The following is a 13,692-nucleotide window of genomic DNA, read 5'->3' as shown; positions in this document are numbered from 1 at the left end:
GTATGCCATGTGCTGAGGGCAATACTGGGCATGCGCACAGCAGAGAAGGGGAAAGACCCAAATCACTAACTTCAGCCTCTGTCGCGGGAAGCTCGTTCAAGAGATGGAGGGGGAAGCCACAATGCCTTCCTGACCCAGCCCCGAAAGACTCATTGTCTCCTTGGCCATAGTCTGTCGACCTCTCTGGTCAGCCATGATTCGTCAAGGAAGATGATGTCGACTGGGCGGGGCCATTGGGAAATGTGGGTGCCTGGAGATCCACTGGGAGCCATCGTCTCCTAGTTGTCAGGATGATCACTGAGGGCCAGGCACCATGGTGGCCCCGGCCACCGGCAATCTCACTGAGACACTAGAGCCCATCTGCACTGGCTTCCTTCTCTCTCCAAAATACCTTCCAGCCAGACCTCAAGTGCTGTCTCTAGCACGGTGTGACACTTTGTGTTGGTGTCAGTGTGTGCTGTCCTCTACAGCAGACGCACGTGTAGCTGATGAGCATGCGTGGCTGAGGAACTGAACTGGAGTTTACGTTTTGTGAAGTTTGACACACAGACCTGGGGAAACGTGCTAACCCCACAGAGTTTCGAGCCCCTTCATGCTCCAGTGCCCTAATGCTCAGGTCCAGTTCCCTAATAATGACCTGCAGCACCCAGCACAGGCTGGGCCCCTCCCATCTCCCGTCCTGGTCTCTGTCTGTTCCACTGGTTTGCTTAGAGTCTGTAGAAACCAGAACACCAGCTTCCTCCTCCACCCAGAACATTCTTCCCCATATGACCCCCACTTTTCTATCTTCCTGATTTCTAAACTGGGGTTCTCGTCTGGCTTCTATGAGGGGCACTTCAGACTTGAACATCACTGAGCAGCAAGAGGGTAGAGACACAAGCCTGGCCCAAGGGGAGGCAGGGACAAGCCCCATCTCAGTCACTCTCTCCCGCTCACAGCCTCAGCCTTCATGTCTGTAAAATGGGGGTGAGAAACACCAGCCTCTTCCATGGGAGGGTCACCTGTGAGCTATATGCAGAAGACAAGGCTTGGGGAGGTGGAGGTTTGCATGACCAGACGCCGCCACTATAATTGCACAGTTGCAGAATGGAGGCCTTCATCTTGAGGTTCAAGGGTGATGGAACCAAGTCCATTCATGGCTTGGAAAAGGGAGGAAAAGGGAGAGCCAGAGAGTTAAAACATCATCAGAGTGCATTTGTGTGGCAGCTCTGGGCTGCATGTTGTTGAAAATCCTCTGGGATCAACGCATCTGGGGTCTGTGCACCCAGCGGGTGATAGCATGGGGTGGGGACTCGCAAAGATTCCTTAGCCAGGAACGTTATTTTTTTTTTTTTCCTGTTGGACCCTGAGACTGGCCACCCCTCTCTGGGTGAATCAGAGACTGTTCTGTGGTCCTGTTCCCCTCAGAGGTGCACTCCAAGATGGGGCAGAGGCAGGCAGGTGCCCCAGGTACACATTGGAGACCTTGCAGGAGGCAGAAGGCCATGTAAGTACAAGCAGTGTGTGCCCCTCTATGCAGGCTTGAGTGGTGTTTGGTGCGGACACCATAGGACTGATGGGACCTAGGGGCAGAGGAAAAAGAGGTGTTGAGTCTCCAGGCCTAGCCACCACAGAAGTATTCCGGAGGAAGACAGGAGGGCTCTGCAAGGGGCTAGCTCAAGGCCAGGAGAGGCCATCCTGCTCAGGTCGTACCCCAAGCATGTGGACATCCCTCTGAATGCCAGAGACTGAATCCGGGGACTGAGCATGCGTGGGAGAAGCTTCTGCTATGGGAAATGCTAGATGTGGGAGAGTGGCAAAACTGTGACCCTCTCAGCTGTGGGGCCAAGGAGCCTGACTGGGCTCTCTACTCCAGGGTGCACTGTGCGTCCCTCGCCTGGTGGCTATGTCCTTTCTCCCGGACAAACAGATCTAGGACAGAGACCCTCGCACTTGGGTGACTGACTTCACTCCTCAGTTTCCTTAGGTGTGACATGGAAGGGGACAACAGAGCTATTGCTTTGGAAGACTTTGAGTACTGGAGGAGTAAACCAGCAAAGCGTTCATAGCTGCTGGGGTAAGTGCTCCACCTGTGCACAGTCCACCCTCAGCCCAGGGGGGTCGCTGCCCGGTCCACACTAGCCCAGTTCTAATGCATGTTTGGGGTTGGGTCTGGAGAGTGAAATGAGCCTCCGAGACCTTGGCTATGTCACTACTTCTCTCTGGACTCTGGTATCACATTTGTGCAAAATGGATGCTCTGTTGTCACAGGATAGGTGAGGGGAAGCAGTGACTCCCTCTGCAGGGCTGGCTGCATCTTCGAGGCCGCTATGGGATGAATGGTCCCCCAAGGTGCATGTGTTAGAATCATAATCCTCAGTGCTACAGACCAAGGCACGGGGTGTTTCAGGGGGATCGCGCTGGTGGTGCTGCAGTCATGAATGGATGTTGTGGATGTGGGTTCCTTGTTGGGGAGATGGAGGTGAGGCAAAGGCAGATTGAGCCTGCTCTGTCTTGTCTGGAAGCACCATGGGAGGACAATATAGTCAAGACTGCTCATGCTGGCCCTTTGATTCCAGACTTTCCAGACGCTAGAGCTAGGAATAAATGTGTTTTTCTCATGCACTACCTGGTTTTTCGGTCTTCTGTCTCAGGACACAATGGACTTTTACTACCAGGGCAGTAAGACAATTCCGGAAGCCATCACACAGACAAAGTGCAATCAGAAAAACTGGTGTGAGCCTTTTCCTTTAATTAGCATCATTTTTTATTGATTCTTTGGGAATTTCATACCACATCCCCCAATCCCACTGTTTTACCAGTCCCTCCATATCTGCCCTTCACCCTTGCAGTGTCCCCCAAAAGAAAATTAAAAACAAAACAAACAAAAAACCGTTTTGTTCCTCAGTCTTTCTGGCCTCTCCATCACCTCTTCATTTGTCTTAGTGGCGTTGGGAGCTGCGGTGTGTCTCGCAGTGGACTCTTCTGTCCATTCAGCTTTACTTACCAATGTTGATTGTCATGAGTTGTGGGGCTGGCTCAAGGCCTCTGGTTTTGGTGCACCATCAATACTAGACCCCCACGGAAACTCCTCTTGGGTATCCTGCTGTCGCCCTGAGTCATGGAGATCCCGCACCTCTGGTTCCACAGGACCAGTCCCTTTATGCACCCCAGTAGGTTATAGATGGAGCAGATATTGGGGTGAACCAACTCAAAATACTCAATGTGGGCCCGAGTGGCAGCTGAGTTGGTCAGTTCGGTCTTCCACCAGAACCGCCCTGTTGTGGAATATCACCTTACCTGGGCAAAGTTGTGTTACATTTGTTTAATGATGTAAAGGTGTGTTGCTTTGCCTGCCCAAGTTACCTGATTGGTCAAATAAAAAGCTGAAGAGTCAATAGCTAGGCAGCAGAGGGATAGGCAGGGCTGGTGGGCAGAGAGAATAAGTAGGAGTCTTAGGTTCAGGAGAAGAAGAGAGAAGAGAGGATGAGGGAGAAGAGAGGGAGACTCCCAGGGTCAGCCAGGGAGGCACCAGTCAGCCAAACACAGAGGAGGACATACAGAATGAAAAAAAAAGGTAAGAAGCCCCAATGCAAAATGTAGGTGAAGAAAAACAGGTTAGTTTAGTTATACGAGCTGCTGGGACAAGCGTCAGATAAGGCCGAGCATTCATAACTAATACTAAGTTTCCGCGTCATGGTTGGGTGGTGCGAGAAAGCCTGCTACACCACCCACCTCAGGCGAGGGGCGGAGCCAGCTCTCCTGCACCCACGGTGAAGTGTGGGCCTGTTTTCCTGCTACACCACCCACCTCAGGCGAGGGGCAGGGCCAGATCTCCCAATGAAAGGCAGGGCTGGCTCAGCAGGGTCCTTGGATTTCAATACGCGTGGTTTGTGGTTTGCCTGGCCTCCTGGTGGTAACACAAGCCAAGGACATGACACAGCCCCCAGCTGCAGCTGGACCAAGGACCCAGACGTGCCTGGGCCCTGTCGCCACCATGGTCTTGGGGAGCAGAACAGGCCACCCATATCAACCCCTTCCTCATCTCCTTCACTTCGGCTTCTTCAGTCCCGCCTCTCTCCACAGTGCAGGAACCACTCTGCCTCTCTCCCCCTTCTCCACGGTAGAGTTCCTCATTACAGTGGTACCAGTACCAGGAGGGCCTGTGGGTGTCTTCCACCTGACCCCGAGCCTTCTCCTTTGAAATAACATTCATTCATAAGACGTTATACAAGTGGGTAAGGCACACAGAAATAAATCTACACATTGATATGTATGACTATAATTTCAGGGCCATCGATTGTATCATAAGGAAAAATGGCATGCCATCAATGTTATCACTCCACAAATCAGAGCATTTCGTGCCTTTTACTGAAGATGAGACATTTTACTTCCTTCTGACAGACACGCTGAAGAAGCCCAGGAGCCACTCCCCATAAATGTCTGTTTCTGGCCTTGGGGAGGGACCTAGTCAAGCCTTCAGCCACGAATGAAGTTATAACAGCATTGAGAGGCTGAGTCAACACTGAATGCATTCCTTATCACTCATTTCAAGTATAAAATTTAATGCAATATGAGAATTTTATAAATACATTTGAACATATTCACCCTTACAGCTCCTACCACTAACTCCTCCCAGATCTGCCCCATTTCAACTCCTGGTCCCTTCCTTCCTTCTTTCCTTTCTTCCTTCCTTCCTTCCTTCCTTCCTTCCTTCCTTCCTTCCTTCCTTCCTTTCTTTCTTCCTTTCTTTCTTTCCTTTCTTCCTCCCTCCTTTCTCTTCTTCTTCTTCTTGTTTTAGAAACAGGGTCTCTATTATGTAGTCCATGCTGTTCTGGAACTTGCTGTGTAGATCAGGCTGTTCTTGAACTCACAGGGATCCCTCTGCCTCTGCTTTGAGTGCTGAAATTAAAGGTGCACACCGCCATGCCTAATCGACAGAATCCAGTTGGCCATATACTGATGTGGGTGAGACCATCCATGGGCTCAGAGTTGACCTACCAGAGACCACGCCCATAAAGAACCCTAACTCCTTTCTTCAGAAGCCATCAAGTGCCATTAGCATCTTAACCTGGCTGGGGTGGAGGTCCACGAACCACTCCGTACTAGAATGCTGACTGGCTTTGTCTTGTACAGACCTTGTGGAGGCAACCACTGCTGCTGGAATTCATAGGACGGTGGTTCTTCTGGCCAGAGACACTGTCTTGCTCCACCACTGCCCCAATCTTTGGTTCTTATTGTCTCCCACCCTCTTCAACAATGATTCCTGAGGCTTGGCTGGGAATGTGATGACTGTATCCACCTGTGGGTGAACTAGTCTCCGCTGACCTGTATCCACCTGTGGGCGAACTAGTCTCCACTGACTGACACCTGTATCCACCTGTGGGCGAACTAGTCTCCACTGACTGACACCTGTATCCACCTGTGGGTGAACTAGTCTCCACTGACCTGTATCCACCTGTGGGTGAACTAGTCTCCACTGACCTGTATCCACCTGTGGGTGAACTAGTCTCCACTGACCTGTATCCACCTGTGGGTGAACTAGTCTCCACTGACCTGTATCCACCTGTGGGTGAACTAGTCTCCACTGACCTGTATCCACCTGTGGGTGAACTAGTCTCCACTGACCTGTATCCACCTGTGGGTGAACTAGTCTCCACTGACCTGTATCCACCTGTGGGTGAACTAGTCTCCACTGACCTGTATCCACCTGTGGGTGAACTAGTCTCCACTGACACCTGTGGGTGAACCAGTCTCCACTGACCTGTATCCACCTGTGGGTGAACTAGTCTCCACTGACAATCCTTTTGTGCACTATGATCAGTTGTGAGTTCACGCTAACCACTATCCTCTGACCACAGAAACTCACAAAATCAAGTTTCATGTCTGATTAATAGAAAAACATCAACGCAGGCTACACACAAAGTCACGCATGATAGGAGCACAGCAGGCAATGTCAGTTCTTATTGGACATATTCCCCAAGAAACTGACTCTTTTAAAAACAAGGAAGACCCATTAAAGGAAAGATGGAAAACGAGGAAGGGCACCATTAAGCATCATGAGAGAAATGTGGACATGGCAGACAGAAGTCGGGAGAGAGTAGTCAAAAGTGAGAGACCAACAGCGACGCGTAATGTGGCAGAAACTCTGAGGTACTGCCTTACAGGAAGCGGAAAGTGAGAGGGAGAGGTGAGACTTCGTGTAAACTAAGGCAGAGCTGCAGGGAGATTGGAGTAAAGCACCCCAAGCTGAAGCTGACCACCAGGGACCTGATGGAGAAACGACTGAGCACCAGCAGGAAAACCCAAAGCAACGACAGAAAGAAAACATGAGGCTATCACTGCAGTCTTTCTGTCAGTGAGATGATGCTGGGGACTTGTTTCCTGGGGGAACACTGGGCGCTGACTGGCAGTGACGAACCAGTGTGTTCTTGGGAAATCCTGGGCTCCAGGGTAAAGGAATCCAACAGGCTTCCGTGATAACATCGGAAGAGAAAGCAGGCCCTTCCCAGTCGGAAACAGCAGCACAGAGAGAGAGCAGGACCTTCCCAGTCAGAAACAGCAGCACAGAGAGAGAGCAGGACCTTCCCAGTCAGAAACAGCAGCACATAGAAAGAGCAGGGCCTTCCCAGTCGGAAACAGCAGCACGCTGAAGAGCCTCAAGTAGGGCACAGGAGCTGTGGACGTGGTACCATCGTGCTGGCTTTGAGGTGTGAAGGACCGACATCCCAGTTGGGTCATATTGCTGCCATGATGACTTCCAGAGGGAGGAACAAACTGACTTCCGTCACTGAAGTCCTAGAGCAACAGTGACATAGGACAGATGACAGGTGCTCAGTTGTGTTCAGTGGTGACCCGTGATGGGCCTGGCTCAAGGGAGTGGCCATGGGCTGCTAAGAGGAGAGCTTTGCAATCCATGAAGTTCTACGTCTGTATAGATTTCCTAAAATGTGTTCATACTTCAAAAAGGGGTTTTAGCAGCTGGTAGAAAGTGTCTACAGTTAAATGAAATATGCACAAAAAAATAGGGCAAACATATTTACACTAAATATATACATTAAAAATAGAAAACATGATACAAAAAATAATATCTACAGCATGAAACATCAAGAAACAAATACAAACCCAAACTTAAACAACTCGAAACCTGTTCTCCGAGGAGGGGGGAAAGAATGCAGCAGCTTCCATTTGCAGATCAAAGCTCCACCCCCAGATGTCGTCACAACTCCACCCCCAGATGTCTTACAGCTCCACCCCCCAGATGTCGTCACAGCTCCAACGCCCCCAGATGTCTTCACAGCTCTACCCCCCAGATATCTTCACAGGTTCCAACATTGACAAGGTGAGAGTTACAGGAAGATGTGAGTACTTGGAGACACCCATGAGAGGCAGCTCAACCCTGGAAGGGGACCTAGTGACATGACCATCCCAGGACCATCTAGGGGACCCTGTGCTGTCTCTGCTGAGGATGATGTGTGCGGAGCAGCTTACGGGTCTTCCCGGGGGGAATTCTCGGGAAACCCACATAGCAGCCTTCAGCGCTGCTCCTCTGATACTGACCCTGAAGCAGAGGGAGAGAAGGTGTCCCTAAGATGACAGGATGAAGAAGCTAATTGCTGCTTAGCTAAGGACCGGAAGACCTGATGGCCAGAGTGTTCCCTCTGTAAGATCCATTCTGAGACTCCGCAAGGTAACAAGGGCGTGTTTCTCGTTCTGTGACAGATCACCACTTAACAGCACCGTGTCTGCCCTGTGGCTTTCAGTTAAATGAGACCACTGGGACCAGGGCTGAAGCTCGGTGGAGCAGACACATGAACTGGGCCTTGAGTTCTGTTGATTGCCTTGGCGGGTCACTGAGTCTAGGAATTGTAACCCGCCTGGCAGTCAGTTACTCCAGGGTCACGGAGAGGTACTATCTGGAAGAGAATGGGCTAGGAAAGAAGAAGGAGGCTAAGCAGGGGTTCTTGTCAAAGCCTCCGTTTATTAGAGTCCTGGTTGCTGCTTATATAGCCCCTGGATGAGGGTTTGGGGGGCAGGGGCATGGGATCTCACCGCGTGGTCCCAATCATGTGGTTCAGGTTCCTCACGTAGGCCAGGAGGTTATGTTTGGTCAGGTCACGTAGGCCAGGAGGTCAGTCACGAGTTGCCACACCTAGTTCCCTGGATAGCTGGAATGTGAGGCGGGTTCCGCTAATAGATAGCTCTCCATTAACAGCTTAATTGGGTGGGGTAGGTCCTTTCTATAGAACGATTCTTAACATAATTATGGGTGTGGGGTTCTCTGCAGACTCCCCAGGGCGATGGTTCCTGTAATGATTTTTAGGAGGGAACCGGCTCCTGACAGAGTTCCCTCGGCAATACCAAAGAAAAGGAAGCTGGGGCAGGCCCAAGAGGCTGAGGAGGCTGTGGAGAAATTTTACACACACACAAAAACTAAGAGCGCCGCACAAATCTACACGAGGCCAGGGCTATGGAAGTGCCATGATACATGGGCGAGGGCACAGGGGAGAGTTACAGACAAGGAAAACATAGCCGCAAACATGCATACATGCAGATGGCTGCCTCTGTCTTCACACACCCCTGTGGCCCCCACCTTGCTCTAGGGAACTCATTGGTGAATGGACTCCAGGCTTCCGATGGAGGAGCCTTCAAGGTTTGCTCCAGTCTCAAAATGCAGGGATTGTTGAAGACTTCGGGTGAGAAAAGGGCCTGAAGGTGTACTTCTCGTGGCTCTAGAAGAACCCGGGAGCATCCACAGATTGACCAGTTGCCTCTTTTAGAGCCCATCCTTCCCTGGAGAGTCCAGAAAGCCTCTCTGTAAACAGATGAAGTAAAGATGCTGCCGAGACCTGAAATTGTGGGTAGGATGTCTTCCCCAAACCCCCACCTGGCAGTCATGGCAATGTTGTCTACGAGTTCCTGTTGCACTTGAGAGAGGTAACTGTCTCCCTAGATTCTTTACGCTGGGGTCAGCAAGAATCAAATGTCTTTTGCACAATCCCTGACAGATTCCAAGTAATCAAAGACAAGTGGTGAGGGAACCATGAGAAGCAGGATGAGTGGGTAGGATTATTTTCAACTAGAAGTGTGTGTGTGCATGTGTGCATGTGCATGTGTGTGTGCCTGCATGTGTGTGCGTGTGTGTGTGCACGTGCGTGCATGTGTGTGTGTTCAAACTCAGGGCCACATTCCCTTGTTGACAGCATTGTTCTACGTTATCAGCTTATGACCACTGGAGAGGCAAAGTGTGCCCAGGAGGCAGATATGTTCTGAGTGCTTGTGTATTTACATCGTTATAATGTGGATAGTGTGTTGTCTGAGGCTGTGATACTGGTACAAAGATGAGGATGTGAACATTCCTTCATGATCTTACAGGGTAATGTGCTGCCCTTGTCTCCCAGGGTACATAGATAGAATAAACAAATCAGATTCCCGGGAGAAAGCAGAAAGGAGGCACGGGTGGGTCGACCTGATCTGGGAAAGGGTGAGCGGGCGGGAAGCACAGGAAGGCAGTAATCAACGGGGATACACAGAACCTGCCCATATTTACACAGCTATGGGGGCTCACTGCCCAGCCAGCCTAGTCAAAGCCGTGAACTCCAGGTTCAGAGAGAGACTGTCTCAAAACAGGAGAGAAGCAGTTGTAGACACCTGGCATCCACCTCTGGCCACAGCAAGTACACACACCACAAAATAAAAGGAGACCCAGCTGCAGAGGGGATGTGGGCCCGTCGGTGCTGCCGTTGTGGCTATTATACATCTGCCCTGTGTGTGTGTGGGTGGGTGGGGTGATTCCAGGTCAGTTTCTGTTCCTATGGCTTTGTCTGCCACCTCCATGCTCTGAGTCACCCTCTGGGACCACAGAAGCTGAAGCAGACCTGTGGGATTATCCAGGAGGCCATGATAGCCAAGAACTTTCCAGCCCGCTAAGGGGCCTATAACTGACTGGTTTTGTTTGTCAACTTGACCCAGTCTAGAGCCATCAGAGAGGAAGGCGCCTCAGTTGAGGGAATTCCTCCATCAGATCCATCTATAGAGCATTTTCTCAATTAGTTATGAGTGGTGATGAACAGCAATGCAGAAGTGTTAGCTGAATAAACCCTTTCCTCCCCAACTTGCTTTTTGGTCACGGAGTGTCTTTGCAGCAATAAAAACCCTAAGACAGTTGGTAGTAGGAATGAGGTATTACTGCGACAGTTCTGACCATGTTTTAGGGAGGACCGTGGAAGGATTTTAGAGCTTTGAACCAGCAAAGCCATTGAGTGCTAAGAGTTCAGTGAGCTGTTCTGTAGGAGCTTGGAAATGAGACTGTTTAGAGCAGCGCAGACAATGGAGGTCCGGCTCATGAAGTTTCAGAGGTAAGTTTAAAGACTCTCTGAGGGTCATTTGTTTCTTTGATTTAAGATTCTGTCATTCTCAGCTGTGATTAACAAGACATCAGAACTACTGAAGTGACACCTTTGCTCTCCTGGGACAATGGCCACTGCTCAGCAGTGACTAAGTTAACATCACTGAGGAGACATCATCGGGTGTTTCCCAAGAGTCCGCACATGAAGCTGGGGTCCAGAGGCAGCCAAGGTTACACCTTATGCTGGCAGCTGAACTTGGTGGTGTAGGAGTCACCCAGGGGGTACTGACTTTGAAGGCCTGAAGAGGTCACAGAGAGCAGCTGAGGCTTTGCACTGTGGAATGCCAGGAGTGAAGGAATCATGAAAAGTTGAGTCTTGGCATCATGAGGAGCGCCCAGGAGAGGCTGTTGGTGAAAGTGCGGCCCAGTTGCAGCAGAGACCCCAGGATTTTGGAGACGCCAGCAGCAGCGGTTGAGCAGAGCCAGCTGGAACCTAAAGACAAGCTGTGTGCTGCAGAGGGCAGAGACAGAGAAGTGACCCAAGTCCTTTGGAGGAGCCCAGAAGATCGTGAGTGGATCCCAGCCACTGGACTGTTGGAATTTGGTTTGATTTTATTCGCTTGTGATTGTGCCCAGAGTTTTCCCTCTTGAAGTAAGAAAACATTTTACCAGAGCCCATAGTTGCGAGACTTTGGATTTTAAAAAAGATTTGGCTATTTTAAAGGGTCTGAATTTTTAATATGTAATGTGTTTGAATTTGTAAAGACCATGGGACTTTTAAAGTTATCTACATTTTTTAATGTGAGATCTTGGGGATGCATAAGAAAGGAAGGGTTGTGGTTTAATAGTGATACATTTGAGTGTCAAGTTGACACAAGTTAGAGTCACCAGAGAGGAAGGAGCCTCAGTTGAGGAAATGTTTCCATGAGATCCATCTATAGAGCATTTTCTCAGTTTTCAGTGGGGAAGGCCCAGGCCATTGTGAGTGGTGCCATCCCTGGGTTGGTAGTCCTGGCTGCTATAAGAAAATAGTCTGAGCAGGGCGGTGGTAGCGCACGCCTTTAATCTCAGCATTTGAGAGTCAGAGGCAAGAGAATCTCTGTGAGTTTGAGGCCAGCCTGGTCTGCAGAGCAAATGCCAGGACAGGCTCCAAAGCTACACAGAGAAAAAAAAAAAAAAACCTGTTTTGAAAGATGAAAAAAAAAAAAAGTAGGCTGAGCAAGCCATAGGAAGCAAGCCAGTAAGCAGCACCCTCCATGGCCTCTGCATCAGCTCCTGCCTCCAGGCTCCTGTCCTGCTGGAGTTCTTGCCTTGACTTCCTTTGCTAGTGAATAGCAATGTAGAGGTACAAGCTTTCCTACCCAACTAGCTTTTTGGTCACGAGGTTTCTTTGTAGCAATAGAAACCATAACTGTAGCAGTGTGTCTCACCCTCCTCTTAGATGAAAGAGAAGATGCTGAGCCCCAGAAAGTGACTTTGAAGATTCAGAAGTCACTTTGGAGACTAGGAAAACACTGATGATGGAGAAGCTCATAAAAATCAGAATAAGAAGTCTTCCAGGTGAATGGAAGTTTGAGCCCTTAAACACTCCTTTCAGGATGTCCCAAACAATCTCACCCACACTAAGATGAAGTGTGTAAGGTTTGCTGCATGACTGATTTCCCATTTCTTTGAGAATTTTGTATATGAGTGCTGTCTTTACATCATTCCCTCCGCTCCTCAAATTCATGCCCTCTTTTTCTTTATTGTTACACACACACATTTACGATTGCCCTTATGTACATGTGTCTAGAGCCATGGTTACAGATGCACGCTGCCATGCCCCCCCACTGTTACATGAACTCTGTAGATTCAGACCTGGGTCTCCGTACTTGCACAGTGGGCGCTTGACCAACTACAGCTCACACCTGCCACCTTCATGGCCTCTCCACACACCACAGCCAAGCCTTTAAACATCCTCCACGTCACTGGGACAATCTCACCCATTTCCCCTCCAAACCACTAGATGCCACTCTGTACCCACCCATGACATTGCTGTTCCTGGTTTCTGGAAGGCTGGTCTGGAGAAGATGCACAGGTTCTGCTCAGTCGCCTTTCCTAGAGGAAGACCTGGAGAAGGAGCCCGTTCTCTGCAGCTGTCGCATCAGGACGGCACAGTCGCTCCACAGCCAGCACTCACGCTCAGGATGGGCCAGGCTTTCTTCAAGGATTAGCTCCTATACCTCCCGCAAGCTCCAGTGATCAACATCCAACGCGCAAAACACTTAAGACTTGGTGGGTAAAGACGCCTGCCATGCAAGTGTGAGGCCCTGGGTTCAAACCCACAGAACCCTGGTAGAATCCAACTGCTGTAGTGTGTGTAATCCTAGCACTCAGACTCCTTGTAAGTCTGAGGCAGCTAGCCTAGGATACAAAGAGGCAAAATGAGAGGCATAGGGATGTGGCTGTTCATGGAGCTGCTCTTACATGCTGGAAGCCAGGCAAAGCTTGGAGAAGAGAGATTCTAAAGTACATAAGGGGGACTCGCTCTATTGGCCATTGGCCATGAGTCCACTCACCTGGGGAAGACCAATGGTCATCCTCACTTGCCCACACTCCAGTCCATGTTAGCATGTCTATTGCCAGCCTTGCTGGCTCATGGCTAGGCAGCCACACTGGTGGGACTTCTTTGGTTTTCAGCCAGTTGTGCTGGCACACACCTGTTGTCCCAACACTGGAGAGTCTGAGCGGGTGGATCTGAAGTCTGAGGCCAGCCTGGCAGGGTCCTGTGGGTGAGGGTAAGTGGGGAAGAGTGGGTAGCTAGCTGGTCTTCAGAGCTACGGCTGTTTTGTCAACTACTTTGGGAAATATTTATGGACTAAAAATAATCTTCAGGTTAAAAGTGAATATTCCAAGTTAGAGAAGGAGCCACAGCAGTGGCCGACTTAAGGAACCAGAGACACGCGGGGTCACAAAATCTGCAAGACCCCCTTTGTTAACTGCTGGTAACAAGCGTGTGGATCCTGTTTGTTTTGTCTGCGGTCTGCCCCCATTGTTAACTACCGGTAACCAGCAAGTGGAGACTGTTTGTTTTGTCTGCAGTCTGGTCCTCCTTTGCTAACTACAGGTAACTAGAGCTTGGAAACTGTTTTGTCTGCAGTCTGGTCCCCCTTTGTTAACTACTGATAACCAGTGTGTGGAGACTGATTGTTTTGTCTGCAGTCTGCTCCCTTTGTAACACTGTTACAAAAAAGACTATGAAGGCTTGGATACATGCAGGCTGTTGATTGGTCTTTTTTTTTTTTTTTTTTTTTTTTTAGACTGTTTCTTAACCACAACTTAGGGAAAGAAAAGAATTTCAGCATTCCTTATAATTTCGTGTAATA

General features: G+C 49.9%; 1 long non-coding RNA gene across 1 annotated transcript; it reads left to right on the top strand.

Annotated features, from left to right (window-relative positions):
- Nucleotides 1-7,327: 7,327 nt before the first annotated feature.
- On the top strand, nucleotides 7,328-13,167 carry LOC126488014 (uncharacterized). Its single transcript, XR_007588546.1, has 3 exons — nucleotides 7,328-7,669; nucleotides 8,583-8,916; nucleotides 10,400-13,167. It is a non-coding gene; the product is annotated as an uncharacterized lncRNA (long non-coding RNA).
- The last annotated feature ends 525 nt before the right edge of the window (nucleotides 13,168-13,692 follow it).

The sequence above is a fragment of the Alexandromys fortis genome, unplaced genomic scaffold, assembly GCF_014885135.2.
Source record: "Alexandromys fortis isolate MF-2015 unplaced genomic scaffold, M_Fortis_MF-2015_v1.1 scaffold_197, whole genome shotgun sequence".
NCBI classification, from domain to species: Eukaryota; Metazoa; Chordata; class Mammalia; order Rodentia; family Cricetidae; genus Alexandromys; species Alexandromys fortis.
Note: the sequence above shows the minus strand (reverse complement) of the source record. Positions and strands in the feature narration are given on the sequence as shown.